Source organism: Cryptotermes secundus, unplaced genomic scaffold (genome assembly GCF_002891405.2).
Source record: "Cryptotermes secundus unplaced genomic scaffold, Csec_1.0 scaffold213, whole genome shotgun sequence".
Taxonomy (NCBI): Eukaryota; Metazoa; Arthropoda; class Insecta; order Blattodea; family Kalotermitidae; genus Cryptotermes; species Cryptotermes secundus.
In genome coordinates this window covers 1,201,722-1,222,739 of record NW_019731264.1, presented here as the reverse complement: position 1 = coordinate 1,222,739, position 21,018 = coordinate 1,201,722, and the positions used below count along the sequence as shown (strand labels likewise).

The 21,018-nt window shown below is 40.4% G+C and overlaps 1 long non-coding RNA gene across 1 annotated transcript; it reads right to left on the bottom strand.

Moving 5' to 3' along the window:
• Positions 1-5,634: 5,634 nt before the first annotated feature.
• On the bottom strand, positions 5,635-16,488 carry LOC117282498. Its single transcript, XR_004513252.1, has 3 exons — positions 15,889-16,488; positions 14,992-15,151; positions 5,635-5,835 (listed from the first exon to the last, which is right to left on the bottom strand). It is a non-coding gene; the product is annotated as an uncharacterized LOC117282498 (long non-coding RNA).
• Positions 16,489-21,018: the final 4,530 nt, after the last annotated feature.

Here is a 21,018-nt window from a genome sequence, read left to right as displayed (position 1 = left end):
GATGGCGCTGCAGTTTTATTTCATATTTTCTTAACGCTCACTGATTTAGTTTGGTCTCAAGTTAACTTTCTGCGTGACGCCAAGAGCGGTCGTGGGTACGGTCCCACGCTTCGCAATCTGTGGAGTAGTGTTCAACAGATGGCGCTATATTTTTGATTCATATTTTTTGTTAACTCGAGCTTGGTCTCAAGTGATTATAGCCGAGTGACCCCTCAGGGTGGGAGGGTTGTTGGGGACGGAGGTGGGCCCACGCATCCATAATCCCTTGCGGATTTTAGCAAAAGCATATACCCGCTTAGGCGAGTGTTCTAATGAGCGACCCCAAAAATCTTACCTCGCCCTGGTTCTTCCCTCTTCACTTCTTCTGCTGTTGGTCTTCTTTACTAATTTCTTCCTTTCATTTTTCTTTCACAAAAAATCCTACTGGTTTTGAACCGGGGACCTTCTGAACACTAAGCTGATGTCTTACCACCAGCACCACAGAAATTTATTTTATCTTTCTCTTAAACTACATCTTCGGATATAATTCCAGAAAAATCATATTAATGTAACACTGACTTTTGTGCCTTCTTCAGTTTGCAATATACGTATGTTCACTATAGACCGACTGCAAAGCAGCCAGGATGGCTGAGTCGGTATAGTGACGGGTTAGAAGGCCAGGGTGTGATTCCCAACAAGGTCGCATAGTGTCCAGACCGTTTCTGGGGCTCACCCAACCTCCTTTAAAATGGGTTCTGGGGGGGGGCTAAAGCGGCCAGGAAGTGAGGAACCCCACTCACCTTTATCTACTGCTGAGGACAAGGACTTTACTCTTCCATAAGTCTTCATGGCGCTGGTGATGAAACTCGTGGTGATAGTGATATGTGCGGTGTTCTTGTCATAGTAGTCGTGGTTATGTGTGAAAGTAATTGTATACTGTTCATAATGTTTTGGGGTGATGGTGATAATAGGTGTAATGATATTGTTGGTATTGAGGTTGATGATCATATGACGGGGTTTCTCATTCTAGCGATTATGGTGGTGAGATTGATGAAGGAAATGTCAGTGTTGATTTTGAACATGGTAGTGGATGTAGCTGTGGTGGTAGTGATCATGATGATAGTGAATGATCCCTTATGATAGGTGCATATGGTAATACTGTAAGAGGCATTTATGGCGTCCTTACTGAATTTACCGGTGATACTTGAGTAATGATGAAGATTGTCCTGATGATGGTCGTGGTTTGGGGCAATGCTATTACTGGTGTTGTATTTGGCACCGATGATGCTTTTGATGGTGGTCATGGGACAAGAGATGATTATGGAATCACAGCACTGACTTCTGGGATGGTGATGGTTATCATGGTGACTGACAGAGACAGTGGTAATGGTTATGAGAGTCCCTGGATGTACATTGCATTATTTTAGTCGTGGTGATATAGTGATTGTATTGATATTGTGATGATGATTATCGTTGTGATGATAGCGATCACGGTGATGAGAGTGACTGTGTTGATAATCTTGACGGTCGTGTTATGATTGCAACCTATACACGACCACTACGAAATCGTCATAACCAACATCACAGTGGTTACGAAGACCTTAACATTTGGGATTTGTGGTGGACAAAGTGGCGGTGGGGCAGGTTTTCTCCGAGTACTTCCGTTTCCCCTGCCAATCTTCATTCCACCAATTGCTCCACACTCACCCTCACCTATCATCTGGGGCTGGTACAATAGGCCAGAAGTGACCGCAGTGCAAGGGACATAGTCCCACCCCACTAGCAATAAAAAAAGACATCGTTGCTTTGATGATGGTCATGGTGATGGTGCTTAGTTTCATAGTAATGGGTACAATGATGGTGATGACATATGTGATGATGCTGATGGTAATGTGATTCTGATAGTGGTACTTGTGACCGTGAAGGCCGTAAAGTTGAAGACTGTCTGGTGATGACTTGCTCTTGGTATTGTATGGGTGATACTGATTAAGATGGTTGTGAAGAAGATAGTGATTTTGATATTCGTGCTTATCGTAATGATTTTCTTGGTGAATGCGACGTTCATTTGGTGCACTGTGATGGTCCTGGTAACGGTCATCTACTGAATAAGATTATGTTCACAGTGACAATGACTGTCATGGTGACTGTAATAGAATTTCTGAATTTGGTAACCGTGGTGTTAGTGCTGATAGTGCTCGTTGTGCCCGTGGTGGTATTGTTGTGGTGATGGTGCAAACAATTGTCGTGGAAATGTTCGTGGTTATGTTGGTAATTGTGATGGCGTCCATCGTGATACTGATGATTTTGTCCTGGTATTAGTCATCACCTCCTCACTATGAGGAGCCAGGATAGCGCAGTCGGTATGGCTACGGGCTGGACGGCCGAAGAGTCGGAGTTTTGAGTCCCGGTATGGTCAAGAATTTTCTCCGCGTCATCCATACCTGCTCTGGAATCCACCGAACTTCCTACCTATCCAATGGGTATCGGGGGTTCTTCGCTGGGGGTAAAGCGGCCGGGGCGTCAAGCCGACCATTCACCTCCAGCTAGTGCCAAGGTCAAGAAAATTAGAATCTATACATCCTCTCCCCCATACGCCTTCAGGGCGTATTGCTTAATTAATTAAGCACAGGGACAACTTTACCTCTTACCGCAACTATCAACATCAACAGACTGATCAACCCGCAGCTTACATGGCGTCATATCCCACGGCCTTAAAGGCTTCTTATGTATTTGTACATCTGTCTCTTTATCTGGGTTATACTCGTAAGTTGCCCATTCTTCGGGGGCCGTAATACAGGGCGATTCTAAATTATTGTCGGGGTTTCCGTGGCCTATAGACGGAAACAAGGACCATAAATTGGAATAGCCCTTATTTTGTTCACTGTAATGACCACCAAATGTGGGAAGGAAATCCTGCACCATAGAGTTGCTTATATTTTTCGTTGTTTCCTAATTACACTTTCCTGGCCTTCTGAACGCTGCTGAAGTCAGACGTAAACATGCAGTTGGTTGCGAATTGTGCATATACAAAAGACAATTTAAGAACCTCATTAGCTTCCAACTCGAAATGTCAACGGATCCGAAAATAAGTTTTATGAATGAATGAAATCACAGAGTTTTATCTTCAATCGTACTGGTCTGGGACATTCACCCGTAACAAATGGTGATAATTACCTTCGCCTAATTAATTATTTGTCATTTAGAATTATAAAAAATTCTCCCCTGTTCCATGTTTTCATTTATTTTCTTATTTACTGAACTTTATTAAGCCAAGAGGTGAGAGAGACTAAATAAACTTCCATCGTGAACTTAACGTCCCTTTTCGTAGCTAAAAGCCTCGAAAGGAATTGCATGAAAAGCAAGTGACAGACGAATTAAAAGAATTATGGTGCTCTCTGAAGTGAGCAAATTGACTCAAGAAGTAGGGTTTCTGATTTGTATTATGTCTTGTTCCTTTAGAAAACAGACATAGAACAAGTTGCTTCACGTGATACTCTACTATAGATTTGTATTCAGAAGATATCCGGTTCGCATTTTCACCGGCGGAAATGAAAGACTGATAGAGCATTTGTGGCCTTCTTCAGCTACTCTGATGGAATGAACCAAGCAAGTTGGTCCAAGTTCTGACGCCTTTATGACTTGTAATTAGGTTATGGCCGGTGGACTACCCTGATATATTTTTCGAGTTAATCGTTAGTCGTTTCAGGCCTGGTCTCAGATGTTTATAACCTTTGTGTTTTGGGATATCGGTTGTCCAGTGATTGAGGCTAGCTCTTTCTAAGGGACCCAACATAATAGGTGTTTTCCCTCACTTGAGGACGGAAACAGATGCAGTTTCCGAAACGTCGTGTTTTTCTTAGTTATCTTAAAACCAGGACGATGGATAAAGTCCAAAAACCCAATATCTCTGTGCACCGTAATATGAGTTCCGCTTCGCGTTTGTAAGTGATAAATAATGAATGTATGAGGGGTGAGCCATAATAATCCGGCCCTTGCACCGCGACCTTGAACAATCTATTGTGCTTCCCCTTTGATTAACTCTTCATCGATCCTACACTTTGAATGAAATGTAGGAATTTGTTTATAGGGGCGTCATAGTAGTCGCTTGGTTCCATAAAGAACTGGCCCAGGTGACGAAATCTTAAAGTAGCTATATCCACACAATCACATAGGGTGTGTGTGGCTGATTCGTCTTCTTTTAGGCACATTTCGCAAGTGGGGTCACCTGTCAATCCCAGTTTGAAAAGGTGTCCCTTTTAGGTGACAGTGTAGACCTATCACTCGTCTTCGTTGGTCTCTGTTTAATTTCAACAGAGCCTGCCTTCTTCTGACAGAGGGCCTAGTGTATGTCCCTTTGCCAAGAGGTCAATAAATCATTTCACCAATCCAAACTCCGTCCATGGTCACGCCCCTGAAACTTATATATAACACTAAAATGATGAAATTTAGGTGACACATAGCATGTTTAAGGAAACAAGAACTGCATATATAATTTTAGTCTGAAAACTGATCGAAAGAGTCCACTCGAAATAACAAAGCATAGATTGGGCTTAAAATATTGAACTGGAGGTAAGTGAAAGGATACGATTTAACAGACTCTTGATAAGGGACACTTCTGTTAATAAACCTTTCAGGTACAAATAAATTTGACATATCATGTGAGATTTAGACCACTCACGATAGTGATCATAAAGGGTACCGGCTTCTGGGACGTGACTACATGTAGCCTGAAGATGGAGGTAGAAAGTTCTTCCGAAACGTCAATAAACGTCTACCAGGTTACACGGCGTCACATCCCAAATGGCAGTAGTATTCGTCATGTACATATCTTCAACATCTCAGCAAGAAAGGTAACACATGAGAACTCCAACTTACGAACATATTGCGTTCTTTGAAATGACTAAATTGAATTTTCGTAAGGTGAATTTATTTTTGCGTAAGATATATCGTTAAATAAATCTGGAGTCGAAATTTATTAGCCATTACAATGTTCGTAAATACAAATTTTTCGTTTCTTGAAAGTGTCTTCTTTTAGGCACAACGTACTACTACTACTACTACTACTACTACTACTAATAATAATAATAATAATAATAATAATTTATTATTTTTGTGCTGAGTCAACAGCCACAAGGCCAATTACAGACACAACACAGTGCAGATAAAAGTAGTTACGTACTGGAAAAACACAACACAATAATAATAATTCAGTTCGTGTTTATTTACGGGCGAACTTATCAGCACATAGAAATACACAAAAATAATTAAAGAACAAAGTACAAAATACGACAGTCTATACAAGGCCAATAAATTCATAATAATTCCAGAAAAATCAAAGTTAGCATTGACAGGCGAGGAAAATAAAATAAGTACATTTTGAATGGTTGTTAACTTATGTGGTGAGAAAGGACAATACGCATTCATACAAACATAGAAGTTAATAATAACAATTAATTCTTATTTATTCGTGTGGCAGCTCAACATCCTAATTCCATTCAATTCAATTCATGTTTATTTACGTGCAACTTAACAGCACAGAGGCCAATTACAAGGTTGGCATGAGTANTATACACGGTGCCAAATCCCAGAAGACTGCTTTCTAAATTAGAATTACATAAAAATAATTAGAAAAACAGATACAAAATTTAAGAGTCTACATAATGAGAATAGATTAATAATAATTCCAAGTAAAATTAAAGTTAACGTTAACAGGAGAGAGCAATAAAATTCATTCACACTACACACTTAGGTCCAGAAGATGGAGTCGACATGTATCATCGAAACGTCGGAATGCTGCACACATTCACATATTGCAAAGACCCAGGGAAAATCAGCGTCAAGAGTGAATCATGTAAGCTGAAATCAGTAAATACAATCAATAGCACAAAATCAGTGGAACAGTTGCTTGAAAGTTAATTTCACTGCGAGGGGTAGAATGTACGGAGACAGAATTATTTGTATCCTGGTTCGTCAATCATCGGAAAATTCTCCAAATAAAGCTACAGGTCACATTGTGTGATCATACTGCATGTCAAGCCGTTTCTGAAAAAAATCTACAAAGTTTACTTCGCTACGTGCAATGCAGATGTCACAGCAAACCAATACAAAACAAATTCGCCAAAAAACTTTTATTATCAACTCCCAATACAAAATTTAACTTAAATCCGGGTGAGATATAACATTCGGAGAGACCGATTCTATAGCACAATTATGAATTTATTACGTACATTTCATGCAAGCAATAATAGCCATAAATAATACAAATTATGATAATAATTCAATTAAATTCAATTCTTGTTTATTTACATGCAAACTTAACAGCCCAGAGAAAATTATAAAGTCTGAAAGATTACGTAGAAAGAAACAAAAAAAGTAGAAACGAAACGCAAAATAAGGAAGTTTATATAATTCAATTTAAATATTTATTATTAATGTGCCGAGCCAACAGCCACAAGGTCAATTACAGACACAGCACAATGTAGATAAAAGTAATTACTTTATGGACAAACACAATATAAAGTCGAAGACAAATGAAAGGTAAGCAATGGAAGAAAAACGCATTAATGCAGAGAAGTAAAAAACAAAGACATAATAATAATAATAATAATAATAATAATAATAAGTTAATTAACACAAGTCTGAGTTACTTTTGAGAATTGAAAAACGTAAAGTATAAATATTTAGAAAGAATAATAATAATTCAATTCAATTCTAGTTTATGTACGTGCCAATAATAATACTAACAATTATAGACTATCATAAAAACGATTAAGGATTACGTTCCTGGCTCAGAACACGTCAACATCCCTCCAAACAACATTAGCAACTGCTGCACATCTAGCAGAGGGACAATTTTTAGATGAGGAGCAACACTGAACAATGCAGTCTCTGACATACCGAGCAGGAACTCGGAGGCTAACAGTTTCCAAAACGGAAGGGCAGAATTTGAAGCGAAAGTCAACTTGAGTAAGAAAGAAAGCATCGAGACGATTTCTCTTAATACGTATAATAATAATAATAATGCATCCGCAAAAAGAAGCTATCATTAACAGATGAGAAAAATAAAATAAGTTCAATTGCAATGGTTATGCCATTGTGCGGCGTGAAAGAATAATTGTATATTCATACAAACATATACACATATAATAACAGTAATGCGTGTAGTATTAACAATTACAAAATATCAAAATATGAATACGGAGAGCGTTCTTGGCTCCGATTACGTCGTCTCTACAAAAAATATTAGCAGAGGAAACTGAGAGCACCGGATTCAGTTACCGCCATGAGTTAGTTAAGAGACTACGTGAGCACGGAAGCAGAGGAAACTCCATTGCTAGGATCCGTCACCAGGCAACGACTGGCGAAAACATATAAGACTGTATGTATGGTGCATTAGAGTAATCAGTAGAGTGCGTAGAACCTTGAAACTGTTATATAAGGGTTCAAATTACCGATCCAAACTCCGTGTGTAGTAAGATCTTTGTGACGAAGATATATTAATATAATTATTGTTTTTCTGGACATTAATCCATCGTTCTGTTTTTATTTAAGACGCGACGTTTCGGAGACTGGATTCTGTCTCCGTCTCCAGGTGCAACCTACTCAGTTTGTTCCAGTCGATAGTCCCGTGTCTACTCGTAGCAAGTGATATTACGTACCGTTCTTCACATATCAGATGCTTTGCAATCATGTCTCCTTAAGTATTTGAATTCGTCTTTTGTTATGCAAGAAATAACTCGATCAAACATTATTATTATAAATTTATATTTAGGTCGTGTTTGGTAACGTGCGAAACGTCAGAGGGGACGGTCTTATGGGTTGTAAAGCGATGTATTTCGAAAATATTCCTCCGAAATGTCGGGATTTTCCCGAACTTCATAATCACCTATGTACTAGCGTCGTATACATCTTTCAATAATGAAGGTAAAGTAGTTCCTGTGCTTAATCAAGAACAACGCCATGAAGACGTTTGGTGTATTGGAGGTACAGCTCCAGTAATTAACAAAGGCATTAGATGGAAGAGAATGGTCAATCCCACACTTTAGCTCCTTTACTACTGTAAACACAACCTCCGATAACTGTTAGCTAGGAGGCTGGGTGAGCCCAGCAGCAGGTCTGGACGCTGCAGTGACGAAAAGAATCTCTTGACCCAGCCTGGATTTGCATTCCGAATTTTCGGCCGTCAAGTCTAACAGCTGGATCAAGCCAACACTGTCAAATAAACATCCTGAATCCTTCTATAGTTTAAACTGATTATTTCCGGCTTTCCAAAAAAAGAATTTGAGGCTACCAAACAAATATAGAGGCGGGTAAATCTTAAGTATAGGAAAATATATACATACAAGTAAATACTGTGGCGTATAGACCCGTTACTACGTAGCGAACACAAACAAACAGGTTCCCACGGCAACACATCAACACGAAACAACAGATGACCTGTTGGAAGCGGTGTTTTCTGTAGTCAGCGCCGCGGCTGTTGATACGCAACATCACCGCAAATAAGTCTCTGCAGCAGCAGTTGAACTACGAGAATAGAAGAGCTGTTTTCTACATGGTGTGTTTAGAGCTTAGTCACTGGCAAAGAACAGTCCCGTCGTCTCGTCAGAGAGAGCGCCCCACGTCAACAAGCCTGCAACTGTCTGACAGTAATAAAGATCCTGTCTTAAGCCCCAGATGGGTGCTTTATTCCCAAAAAGACTGGCTGACTGACCGTTGTTCGTAACGTATCCTTAAGTATGAGTCTGAGCTTAGTCACTTGAAAGTCAGTCTGCGAAGAGAAGACTAGGAAGTTGGTATGTCCGCCATTCTGGGAGTTACTCAGCTGAAGCACAGGCCATATTTAAGGAAATCTGAGAAGAGAAAAGACTATGTCTGTGGAATTGAAGAATCTCAACTGTTAGAAACCGTTACCAGGGAACGACTAGGGGGGAACTGTAACAAAACGACAACACTAATCTGTGTGCCCTAGTGTGGAAATCAGCGATGGTGCTATAATCAAGTTTAGTCACGAGTTGTATGTTAAAGTGGCCAATAAATTCAATCTCCAAACCAAAACACGTTCTATAGTAACTGTAACACGTGATAATATACAATATATAGGCAGGACTTAAGGCAATGTTGGAGTCATTCTTGAATGTGGATCATGGCAAGGAATGTGAATAAGTAAGAGAGGCTGGAGTAGTTTGGAAAGGCTTGCGAAGACACGGCCTGCTTTCCCAGTTGCTTCAACTCGTAACTTTCGTATTTTTTATTTCAAAAGAAGAGGTTTTTATGTGAATTTACAGCTAAAAATATACACAAAGAATCTTTATAGAGAGAAAAAAGTATAAAATAAGTAGAAGGAGTAAAGTTTTTACAATAAAAATATTTTTTATATAAAGTTTCAACATGAATAGGTGGCAACATAGAAAGATATAAACGAAATTGCGCTGTTGAATGAAGTATGAGAAAGAACGCCTAAGTCTCTAAGAAACGAAATGTCTCAGCGTTGGCGAATCCGTAGTCAAATCTGGGCGTTTTAATATACTCCTATTTCTCAGAGAAGGCAAGTAGGAGCGTCAGCTCACCATGGATGTGTCCACATCTTCGTAATTTACCGACTCTTAAAGATCCTCTATAGGAAAGTCGCGATGTTGGAGGCCATCTTATTGATGTACTTTTAAATTCTCTGCAATTAGAATTACACAGTGCAGGAAGAGCGAAGTTGTGAAGCAAAGAAGAAAATACTCGACTTAATAATACAGAGTGTTCAGATTATGTACTATTATATTTTTTAAAAACACACAAGCAACTACTAAGATAATTTGTGTACTACACTAAAAGTACACAAAAACAAGATTGTGTCCATGCGAAAAAAAAAAGTTAATTTTTCTTTGAATCTGAAAAAGATAAGTAACGGACAATCGGAGGCAGTAATATGAAATTTGACACAAATATCGGATTATTTACGCCAAAAAATTACAATCACATACAAATTACGAATACAGAGAACGCACAAAATCTATGCGTAAATAAAAATTTCTTCCGAAAAATGACAAAAAAAAATTAATTTAATTCTTCATTTATTTACAGAGTTAGAAACAATACAAAACAACAGCAGCAAAATGACGAAAGAAGGACAAAACATAAACGATAAGTCAGTTAAGTTTATTTACATTTACACGTAAGTTTATAAGCATACGAGTACCTATCAATGTAAAATATAATTACATTCTCGATATATGAAAACATTAATATGTCTAACACACTGTAGCATGCAGACCCGTTGCTAAGCAATGATTCTGTAAGCCACGCCCATTTCTATGCATCAGATTCTGTCACGCACCAATGGACTAACTGGGAAGCGGTCCGTGTGACAGCTACGTGACGCAACAATACAGGAACTGGTGGCAGAGGTGTTTTCTATGCTGTCCGTGTCGAGGCTACATGAGTGCCATGGATTGAAATAAATTGGTTAATGGGTGACTTAGCTGAGAGTTTAGGGTCTCGAGGCAGCAGTTATAAAAGTAGGAGTTAGTTGTGAGACATTCGCCTACCAAAAAGGACGTGAAGACGGAAGCCTCGAAAGTCGTTACCAGGTAACGACTGGTGAAGACACAGCAGACTAAGAGGACTCAGTGCGTGCTGTAGTGAACTACAGAGTGGTTGAATTAACGATAGCGCTATAGTTAATTGCACTAGTTAATATTTGTAAGTGGTCAATAAATCAAATTACCAATCTAAACCTTGTCTATAGTCACACACGTGACAGTATTTACAATTGCAAGCAACAAAATATCCGACCCCAGTAGGCCTATTTTTGTCTCCTGAACGAAACTCTCGACATCAAAGTCCGCAGAGTGTAGAATGGCAAAATTGTTAATTACCAACTTGGAAAGGATTTAGAAGGAAGCGGTCCTAACCCAACTGAGGTATCATCTCGGAATCTGACTAGAGTCACTTGAAAATATATGATAAAAAATATTACTGTCTCCTGGTGGAGATTCGAATCAAGCACGTTCCGCGTATAAGGCTAGAGTTTTACTGCTGCACCAACTACTTGTGTCAGAAGAACTGGATGCTATAATCACCTGCACAAAATCGAGTCCGTAACGTGTGCGCTGCACTGTACGTTATCCTTGGATATAGACTTATATTATTTAAACGTAGCAACGGCAATGGGTTCGAGTCCCGGCAAAAGATAAAAGGTAAATCTTTCCCTGTAACAAGCCGTGAAGGCCTATAGGTTGTGAGACATCGGAGCTCCCACATTTTCTAGACAATCTGCTCAAAGATGGCGGTGAAGTTGTTAGCCTTACGCGACGGCCGCGCTATACGCTAGATGGTTCTATACGCCAAAACATAAAGCTGTGCTCGAGATAGTAAGAGGGAGGCGACTTCTTCATATGGCTGGGCGTTGACAAAAAGATAATATTAAGACAGATATTACAAAAGAATAGTTTTATTTTCCGAGGTCGAGTCAGGCCCTTCTGGCATGCAGCCAGTCATGGGGTATAGAGCTGATGTCTCCAAGTGCATATATTTTGGAACAACATGTACACATAAATATTTTGAAGTTCACAATGTGAGAACTTTCCGAGTAGCGGCGACTAATATATCACTATAAGCAGGACTGCCCCGTGGCGACCACCCAGCTGTGGCATTACAACAGTCAAACAGTTGATCCGGCAGACTTGCAGCAATAAATTTCAAACATGCCTGTTCCCGATTGGCAAAGTTTCTTCCACGACATTTATATCCCTCGGGTTTGCAAGGAAGGTAACCCTTATAATGTTATGGATTGTGAAAGTGAACGTGCGACATTCGAGTTTCATGCTTGCAAAAACATACTAAAGTTTGGGCAAGCAGATAACACAGAAAACTTTTGATATTTATAACCTATATAAAGGTAGGAGTATCCAGTATCCATGATTTACCTTACGTAAGTTTATTACGGCTTTCAAAACTATCCCTTAGGACAACGTTATTTAAATTCAGGTTCATGAACTGCAGACGTCAAGTTTTTGTGTCTTGCACTGCAATCCTGCCTTGGACTTAAACATGAAACTACACCCTTCAAGAGAAATTCTCAATGATTGGCTTTCGAAATTGCTGTTAGAATAAAGCAGGTAGGTAATAGAGGTCGAGACAAAGGGGTTCAGAGCCCGAATTTGACTACGCTATAAATTTAATAATTGTTTTCTTCTTAGGGGCAAGCGGTAGTGTAGTTGGTTGAGGTAATATGCTAAGAGTACAGGGTAGGGAGGTTATGGATTCGATTCCCGATGTAGTCACTGGATTTTTCAATTTAACTAATCCTTGAGTCGACTCAGCCTCTAACAGAAATGGGTAACAAGAATCTTCCTGGGGGCAAAGGGTAGCCGGCGCGTAAGGCTGAAAACCTCACCGTCATGTGTGAGCAGATTGTCTAGAGAAAATATGTTAGACTCGATAGCTCACAACCCTATGGACCTCCATACACTGTTACAAGGATAGATTTACTTTAAGTTTTTTTTTGTTCTTTTTTTTTGTCATTCTTTCGCTTATATTCCTTCATATCATAACTTTCGATTTTCTTTCTATTCTCCTCCTGTTTCATTTTTTGTTTTATAAATCTTAGGTTGAGGGTTTAGGTTCTGAAATGAATTAAGGCAGGAATTCTCATTCGTTGCACCAAAGTCTGCTGAACCAGTACATAAATATACGCGACACTGCATCTCTGCCGATGGGCAAAAGTACAGTTCTGCACATTGCTGAAGGAAAGTATCAGGCTGTACGGTGGTAATATCAATCTAAACATCTTTGCGACATCTCTATATTTACACCAAAGTAGAAAATTGAATTTTGAGTGAAGGAAATTTTGGGAAATACTTCAGCTACATTTTCTGAAAACACTTATGTTACCAATTACCGATTTGTCGAAACTGTGAGGGATAAAATGTAATTTAATAATCCTTGAGAACTCGACGGTTTACTTTTGGAGATCAGGACTCAGAATTTAGAGAATGACACATTTGAAATATCCACTCAATTTGAATCTCAGGCACGATACCTCTTACCCTATGTTAGTGGTTTTCCTCCGACTCTCCAGGCGAGTTCCGGGACTGTATCTCGAAACATGTCACGATCACCTCTTTCCAAGTCTTCACCGGTTCGTATTCATAAGATTCTTCACAGCGCATTTGAAGGAATTTTATTTTATACAAAAAAAAATTAAAGCTATCCCTGTAACAGGCAGTAAAAGCCCATAGGGTTGTGAGACGTCGAGCCTCCACATTTTTTCTAGACAGTCGGCTCACAGATGGCGGTAAGGTTGTCAGCCTTACGCTTCGGTCGCCCTTTACTCCACCAGGAAGATTCCTGGTACTCATTTCTCTTATAGGCTTAGGTCAATTGAAAAATTCAATGACTTCATCAGGAAAAGAACCCGGGACTTTCCGGCTTGAAACATAGAGACTCAACCACCTGCGCTACAACATGCCCCAGTTTTGTTTCATATGACTAGAATAACATGAGAAATAACCTCTCTTCAGCTGGAATATTGTTGTTATACAAATACGGAATAACTATTTTTAAGGTCTTTCCACCTCGTCAGCACCTGCCTTACATGTTTCGCAAGCATCACAACACACAGACAAGCAACATCAACTACCGACAGACAACACACGTTAACAACATCCCGAAGCAAAAAGACTGGGCCAAGCGGGAAAGAATTCTAGAGATTTTAAGAATTCTTACTTCAAATAACGAAACATAATTTTACAGAATTAACGACGAATCAAATAAGGAAGCTACTGTGGTGTGTGAAAAACTTTTAGTGAACCGACATTCTGGGTAATTTTAACTATTTGTAATTATTTTAATTAACTGGAACGTGGCTATCTTGGACAAAGTGAAGTTTTGTGTGTTGGTGATTTCTTTTTCTACTATAAATGCCTCTGATGATGGCTCCGTGGTGAGCCGAAACATGTAAGGCAGGTGCTGACGAGGTGGAAAACTTAAAAAAGTGTCACATTTGACGGAAGGAACTTGACTGTTAACGGAATAACTATATAAGATTATTTCCTGAGGTCTACATACTCGAATACACCATACACCAGTCAATGGTTTCCTGCTGTGCGGTCCCGCCCAACTGGGCTGCTTCATCCTTGTGGGGGTAAAGAAGCAATAGTTCATGTCGATGCGAGGCTCCAGTAGCTTTCGCTTTATATCAACAAACGAATCTTTAAGAAGAAAACTTCTAGGGTTTAGGAAATCACAAAAAATTGAGTTCGGTACCTTGAAGCAAACTCCAGTCTTTTGAAAACGGTCAACTATAGATTCAAGTGATCTTGCAGTACCAACATATCCCTCAGAAGGAACTGCAAGGGAAAGTAAACAATCTTGATCGTTAACTTAATACGAATATAGGGCCGCCCCATAACTCAAGAGGTTAGTCGCTGTCTTCCCACCGCGGCGGCCCGGGTTCGATCCCGAGTCTGGTCAAGTAGGATTTGTGGTAGACAAAGTGGCACTAGGACANCCGAGTGCTTCGGTTTCCCTTGCCAATCTTCGTTCCACCAATTGCTCCACAATCACCCTCACGTATCATCTGGGGCTGGTACAATAGGCCAGAAGTGGCCGCAGTACAAGGGACTTAGTCCCACCACACTAGCAATAAAAAATAATACGAATACTAGAGAGGACATGAACTGGGCCCTCTAGTTCAAGCAATCAGGTATGGGTAGACCCGAATCAAAACACAAGAAGGAAAGTAAAATTTGATATCTCCACACAAATAAAACAACATAGAAACGGAAACATGATTTTACATTTATAAGTGCCACTTGAGCCGGGATAGTTCAGTCAGTATAGCGATAAGCTAGAGGCTGAACAGCCGGGGTTCGATTTCCGACAGTCTTCATCTCCCCCATACGAACACATGAAGTGAATCTTAATTAATTAAGCACAGAGACAATTTTACCTTTCAAATTTACAGGCCTTTGCTAAGCTATAAATAACATTATTCCTGCATTCAGTCATATAATTACGTACTATGCCATGTGAGCTTGTGAAGGAGAAAGGCACAGCTGAAGAATTCTTGTCATCAGCACTAGATGGATGTGCGTGGTTGTCTTCAGGCCACCGCTGCTTCCCCGGAGATGGAGTCCCGAACTCCCATTGAGAAGGAGGCTGGGTGGGCACTAGAACCAGCCTGTAACTTACGGAGAAGGGAACGCTGTTTGAAAACAGGAAAATAACACAGGATGGGAACATTGCTTAATGCAGAGCTTTACAATGAATCTTGTTCGTAAGACGGTACTGGGATGATCAAAGCAAGGAGAATGAGGTTGGGTGGACATGTAAAACACATGGGGAATCAGCAATACGATGGCGCTCTAATATGAGTGTAATTAAAAGAGTGCGTAACAAAGCTGGTAATAAACCCAATCATCCGAACTAGAACCCGTCATTTCGTCACGCCTACCTCCCTACAAATGGCAACACGCTTGGCCTATCACTTTACCCATGCTTCGAAATCCGCAGCATAGAGGTCTTCTGCTTGATGTCTCAGCCGTTTTCGCACTTGGTCGGGCATTGTTTGCGACATTTAAACATCTTTGGGAGAATTTGACCCAGTTGTGAACCACTTTATGCGAAAAACACTTCCCACCGTAAACAGGAAATATTTCTCTATGAAAATCCTTTGCATTGAGTCCTTTTGTCGAAAGAAACTTGAAACAAAACGCTATTCTTCGGTAGTAGAATCGCCAAGCACGGTCGCCATTTTGACTACTAAAACCAGCCTCTAAACATGCGCATGAGCGTCTGCTACCTAGTGATTCATATATAAACTATTAAATCCATTAGAGTTGTTTTACTTCAATTTGTGACCTATTAACTGACTCTCCCTCGTAACGCAGGATAAATAAAAAATTAAGGATTTCTCACTTGTTCCATGCACACTCTCTGCCCTCTCCATTCCAGCCTTACTGATGTAAGGTAAATCACAGTAACAGATGTGAAGTTAAAGTTCTGAAGCTGCTAAGTGATTTTCTTCCTCCGTCACTCTTCAAGTCCATTCTGCACTGTATAACGCTCCATACCTGGGAGGCTTGTGAAGTGCTATGTCATGGAAGTGAAAGTTCAAGACAGGAATGAATACAACTGAAACACGGTAATGACAAAATTAAATACAAATTTAAATGAAATCGACTTTAATATCATAACAATATGCAAGAAAATGAGTTTTATTTCCCAAAATTATAAAACGTAACTATAAAAAGATATACCCTGGAATATCCCCACTGTATTTCGTACGTTTATTTGTCCAGCGTTTCATAAAGGCGAAAGGAAACAATGCAGTTGGGAAGTACACGTATATAAAAACACAGAAGAGTACGGTCCGATAGCGCAGAACAAGGACCAGACTCTCTGCGGCTCGAGGTAATCTCCATACAATTTGATATTCAGCGAGATAGGCGTGAAAATATCTGTAAATTGTGTTAGTTGCTTGAAAATGGAATTCGCTTGTTTGCTGAAGAAACTTAAATTCTGTGGATATTCTTTATTATATTTAGGAAAGAAAAGTAAAAAGGTAAAGCTATCGCTGTAACAGGCCGTGGAGACCCATAGGATTGTGAGATGTTGAGGTTCCCACATTTTCTAGACAATCGGCTCATAGATGGCGGTAAGGTTGTCAGCCTTACGCGCCTGCCGCCCTTTACCCCCAAGAACATTCCAGGAAGATTCCTGGTATTCATTTTTGTTAAAGGCTGAGTCGACTCTAGGGCCATAGTGCGGCTGGAAGTATTACGTAAATTGAAAAAATTCCAATGACCTCATTGGGACTCGATTCCGCGATCTTCCGGCTTGTAGCGTAGTCCCTCAACCAACTACGCTACCGCTTGCCCCATGTTTATTATATTTATCTGTGTTTAAATACTGATTATTCTTACTCTGAATCTTATTACAACCTAAAATATGACTCTCTAATAGCAGAGACACAAAAACGTTCCGAATAAATACAGTAAAAACTCGTTGAACGGAAATTAGATTCCTCCAGAACGGCGCGTTAAGTAAATACGCGGTAAACGAACTTGTTTTCTTATGTGTTAAATAGGGATATGGAACGCGGCCACAGGAATTACAATAACCTACACACGTACATACAAAGAATTTCTTTCGCATCCATTTCAATATTCAAGAGGCTTGCTTGTTATCTGCTCCATAGTGGTTTCTTGCTTGGTTTAATCTTCAATCCTGAAGATGGAAGAGATGTAGACCTACGAAAAGTGAACTGACTTTCAACGGAGTTAATAGAATTATATCTCAGAAAATAGAACACCTCATAGCCACAGCTGTGAAAACCTCAAATCCTGCAATTGCTTTTGATCTAATATTCATAAAAGAACTTAAAAGAAATTTAGGTCTAGGTCACATGATCAGGAGAAAGTGAAATGAAATAAAACAATGCGACCCAAAATAAAAACGTAGAAGGGACAGGAGAAGCAGTAGCTTGGTGATAAGAAATCCAGAAAAGAAATTGGAGAAAAAGAAATATATTTGCGCAAGAAGTTTTATTGCTCCCAGGACATCATTGCCGGTAGGCCATGCACACTTCTGCAGACGAGGAAGAGTCGAGTGTCAAGAGGAGTTTACGACCAGGCGGTGGCCCCACGGGGAGGGAAAAGGAACCAACGGTATCATGGGCGACGACTTCTGTCTGAGACAAGTGCCAGAAGGAGGTGCTCCAGTGATGCTGCCGGAAAGTAGCGGCCACGTGGGAGCTGTACTCTTCGGCACGTGACTGCTCCGGCGTTATTGACGTCCGCATGTCATATTCTGCAGCACGGGGAACGAACTGCAGTTTGTCCACATCTCCGATTTGTTTCGGGGAATGGGAAACAGGTTTTTGCCATAAAACAGACTTTCTCCTTTTGCTCTTAGGCTAGTTGCGTTACTGGCCTCAGTGAAGCTGTGAGGAACAACTTGGAAACGCTTTATGAAAGGACCCCTCGAATGGTCGACGTACAGCTAGACTAAAAATAATCCTAAAATCGTCAATTATAAACGAGTTCGCGCGGTAGCGTAGTTGGTTGAGGCACTATGCTAAAAGTCGCAAGGTCACGGGCTCGATTCCCGATGTGGTGGATTTTTTCAATTGACCCAATCCTTCATGACGCACTTTGACCCTTGGGTCGGCTCAGAAATGAGTCCTAGGAATCATCCATGGAAGAGAGAGTGGCCGGCGCATTAGGCTGACCTCACCGCCACCCAGTTTCCGATCATTACAAAAATGTGGGAGCCTCGACGTCTCACAAATCTATGAGCCTCTGCTGTCTGCTACAGGGACAGCTTTACCTTACATTACCTATCGTCAAAAGCAATTAGCCCTTTAAAGCCCAGAGGATAAATTAATACTAAAAATCTGTATTCTCCCCACAGTGAGTGTTTGTGTGTCTCGTATATTTCTCGTAGTACACAAAGACTTTCTCCTAAACAGCATTAACCTGTTGATCTGCGTAGCGGAGATGTGATGTGTTTCCTCTGAGGTAAGGACTGTATTATTAAATATAGTGTAGATGAAATTCAGTCTTAACTGCATTAATTAGAAGAAATAGATTTTCCAGTATAATATTTACAGTTTATGTTGCGTTATTTCTACACGTTTCGACTTTCTGGAGGTCATCATCAAGGGCGTGAATTGACATTAAATAGCTGACATTTTCGTTGTAATGGTGGTTAATTTTACTATGCCTTCTGTATCTAGGTCATATCGTAGTGTCGGGCAATGGAATGACTGTTGAATGAAAAATTAAAAATTATTTTAAAGAGAGCGGCCGTGGAGTGATTTCGGAACTGAGGAAAAGCACGAAAACCTCAATCATGGTGGTCGGTGTCCCGGTCGAAACTAATCCGACACATCCCAAATACGAGTGAAAAATATTACCTCTACGCCAACCTGTTCCATATATTCTGATATCTTTGTCTCAAATATTGCCACGAGATTTAAGACTGTCCTAGGAGGGATTGCATAAATATGCTCCCTTATGTGTTCTGCACCTGAAAGTCCGCGACTAGCATGAGAATTACCCCGTGCCCAGGATAACTGCTGTGGACTATTAACACACTATCATGCTTCGTCTGCCTGTAGAATACTAAAGAGAAAAAGAACGAATCCACAGTGTGTTGTAACCATTCACAGGAAGATCATCCGGGAAGAGACGTGCCCTTTTTGAGTGTTGACATGTATGCAATAATCATCATGAAGATCATCTAGGAGCCTCGAAATGGAAAAGTCCCAATTCTCCTGCGATACCATATGAGCCTCTCCATGGCTGCAATTAAAGCATCTTCATTGGCTGGTGTCTGCATACTCCGTGGGCGACATGCATTCACGTGTGTCGTTACACTTCCTGTCTCAGGGAGACGCTGCTCCGATCGTCGGAACGCATTCCCGTCCCAGGAACACACACAGCGACAGTGGTCGTACGACGTCCGTACGGTTCATGTCGTATCAAGTAGTAGAATATAAAGTGTAGTCTTAGCTTTCATACGTGAAGACATGCGACATCTACCGTACGGCAGTCGGTGAGCAAAGAAATGTATCTGGTCGCTCTAATGTGAAAAAGAGGTCGTACGGCAAAAGAATCGTACGACATTTTTCCGTACGACCGATGTCGCTTCGGGTGTTCCTAGCCTTAGAGCGTATACAGGCGCAGTAGTATTAGCTGGGCTGTTACAGGTACAGAGGGTTAAGTGCCTGTCGCAGTGTCCGTTGTGTGCCTATCCCACGTTCATTCCTTCACAACAGACCCCTACTGCGTCTTGAGTACACCCAGCAACGCGCTCTGTTTCGTGATGAAAACAACACTACTGAGTAGCATGTTACCCCATTTCATGGTAAAGTGTATCTCCGAAAGTGGTCATCTCAGGACATGTTGTGTAATATTTTCGACTTTTCTTTACAAAGAATTACACTATGGAGTCCTTGTTAGCGAATTTAGTCTTTCCTGTAAAAAATATGATTCCAAATAAAATGTCGCGGCCGTACCACAACTCAGGTGATTAATCGTCAAATTCCCACTGCGGACGGCCAGGGTTCAATCCCAGGCCAAAATGAATGGGATTTCGGGTGGACAAAGTGGAATTAAGATGATTTTCTCCCTGTACTTCGGTTTCCCCTGCCAATTTTCAATCCAGCTACTACACTTCTCATTAATAATTTTATCACCCAACGCTTCACTCTCAATCTTTGTCATATAACCAAAAAAAATAATTTGCAGGCCGGTATAGGTCCGTGTACCATGCGTTGAGACACAGTGATACAACCAGCACCCACACAGCAAAAACAAAATGGCAGAAACAAGAGACTGAAGTTAGTATCGACTGTTATTGCATTCCCTACAATGTCAGTTCGCCTAAATACAGCGCTGCTATCAATTTCCAACTCCGCTATTGATGGGATATTACTACTAGGCTAACAACGTTAATATGAACACTAATACATTGCTACTACGTCAGCGTAAACAATTATTGAATTTTACGTCCTGCAGCTAGATTCGCGTGAAGCTGTTATTGAATGGGGACATCGGAAAAACACAATTAATTTTTATGTTATTGGAATCAGAAGACACATCCATCATTCCTTTCCACACATCCCAATATTCTGTAACGACATACTGGTCTGTATTTTCAAATTTTATTCTGAAACGTGGTGAGTTGATAATCTAATTCTATAATATTTCCATTGATATATCTGGACCAGAGTCGAGAATGCAGCTGACGGTGACTGCGCGGTCGAAGGCATGAACCGTTTTCGCCCTCTCGAACAATGGGACAGTGGGTTCGGATCCAATTCGAGGCATGGATATCTCTGTGCATTTGTTCAGTGTTTGTGTTGTCCTATGTGTAGATAGAGGTTTTGCGTCGAGCTGATCCCCCGTTCAAGGACACCTACCGAATGTGCATAGGATTAATAAACTGAAAAAGCGGCCAGGGTTCAACAAAAGAGCTGTAGAGCAGAAGACAGATAGATAGATAGATAGATAGATAGATAGATAGATAGATAGATAGATA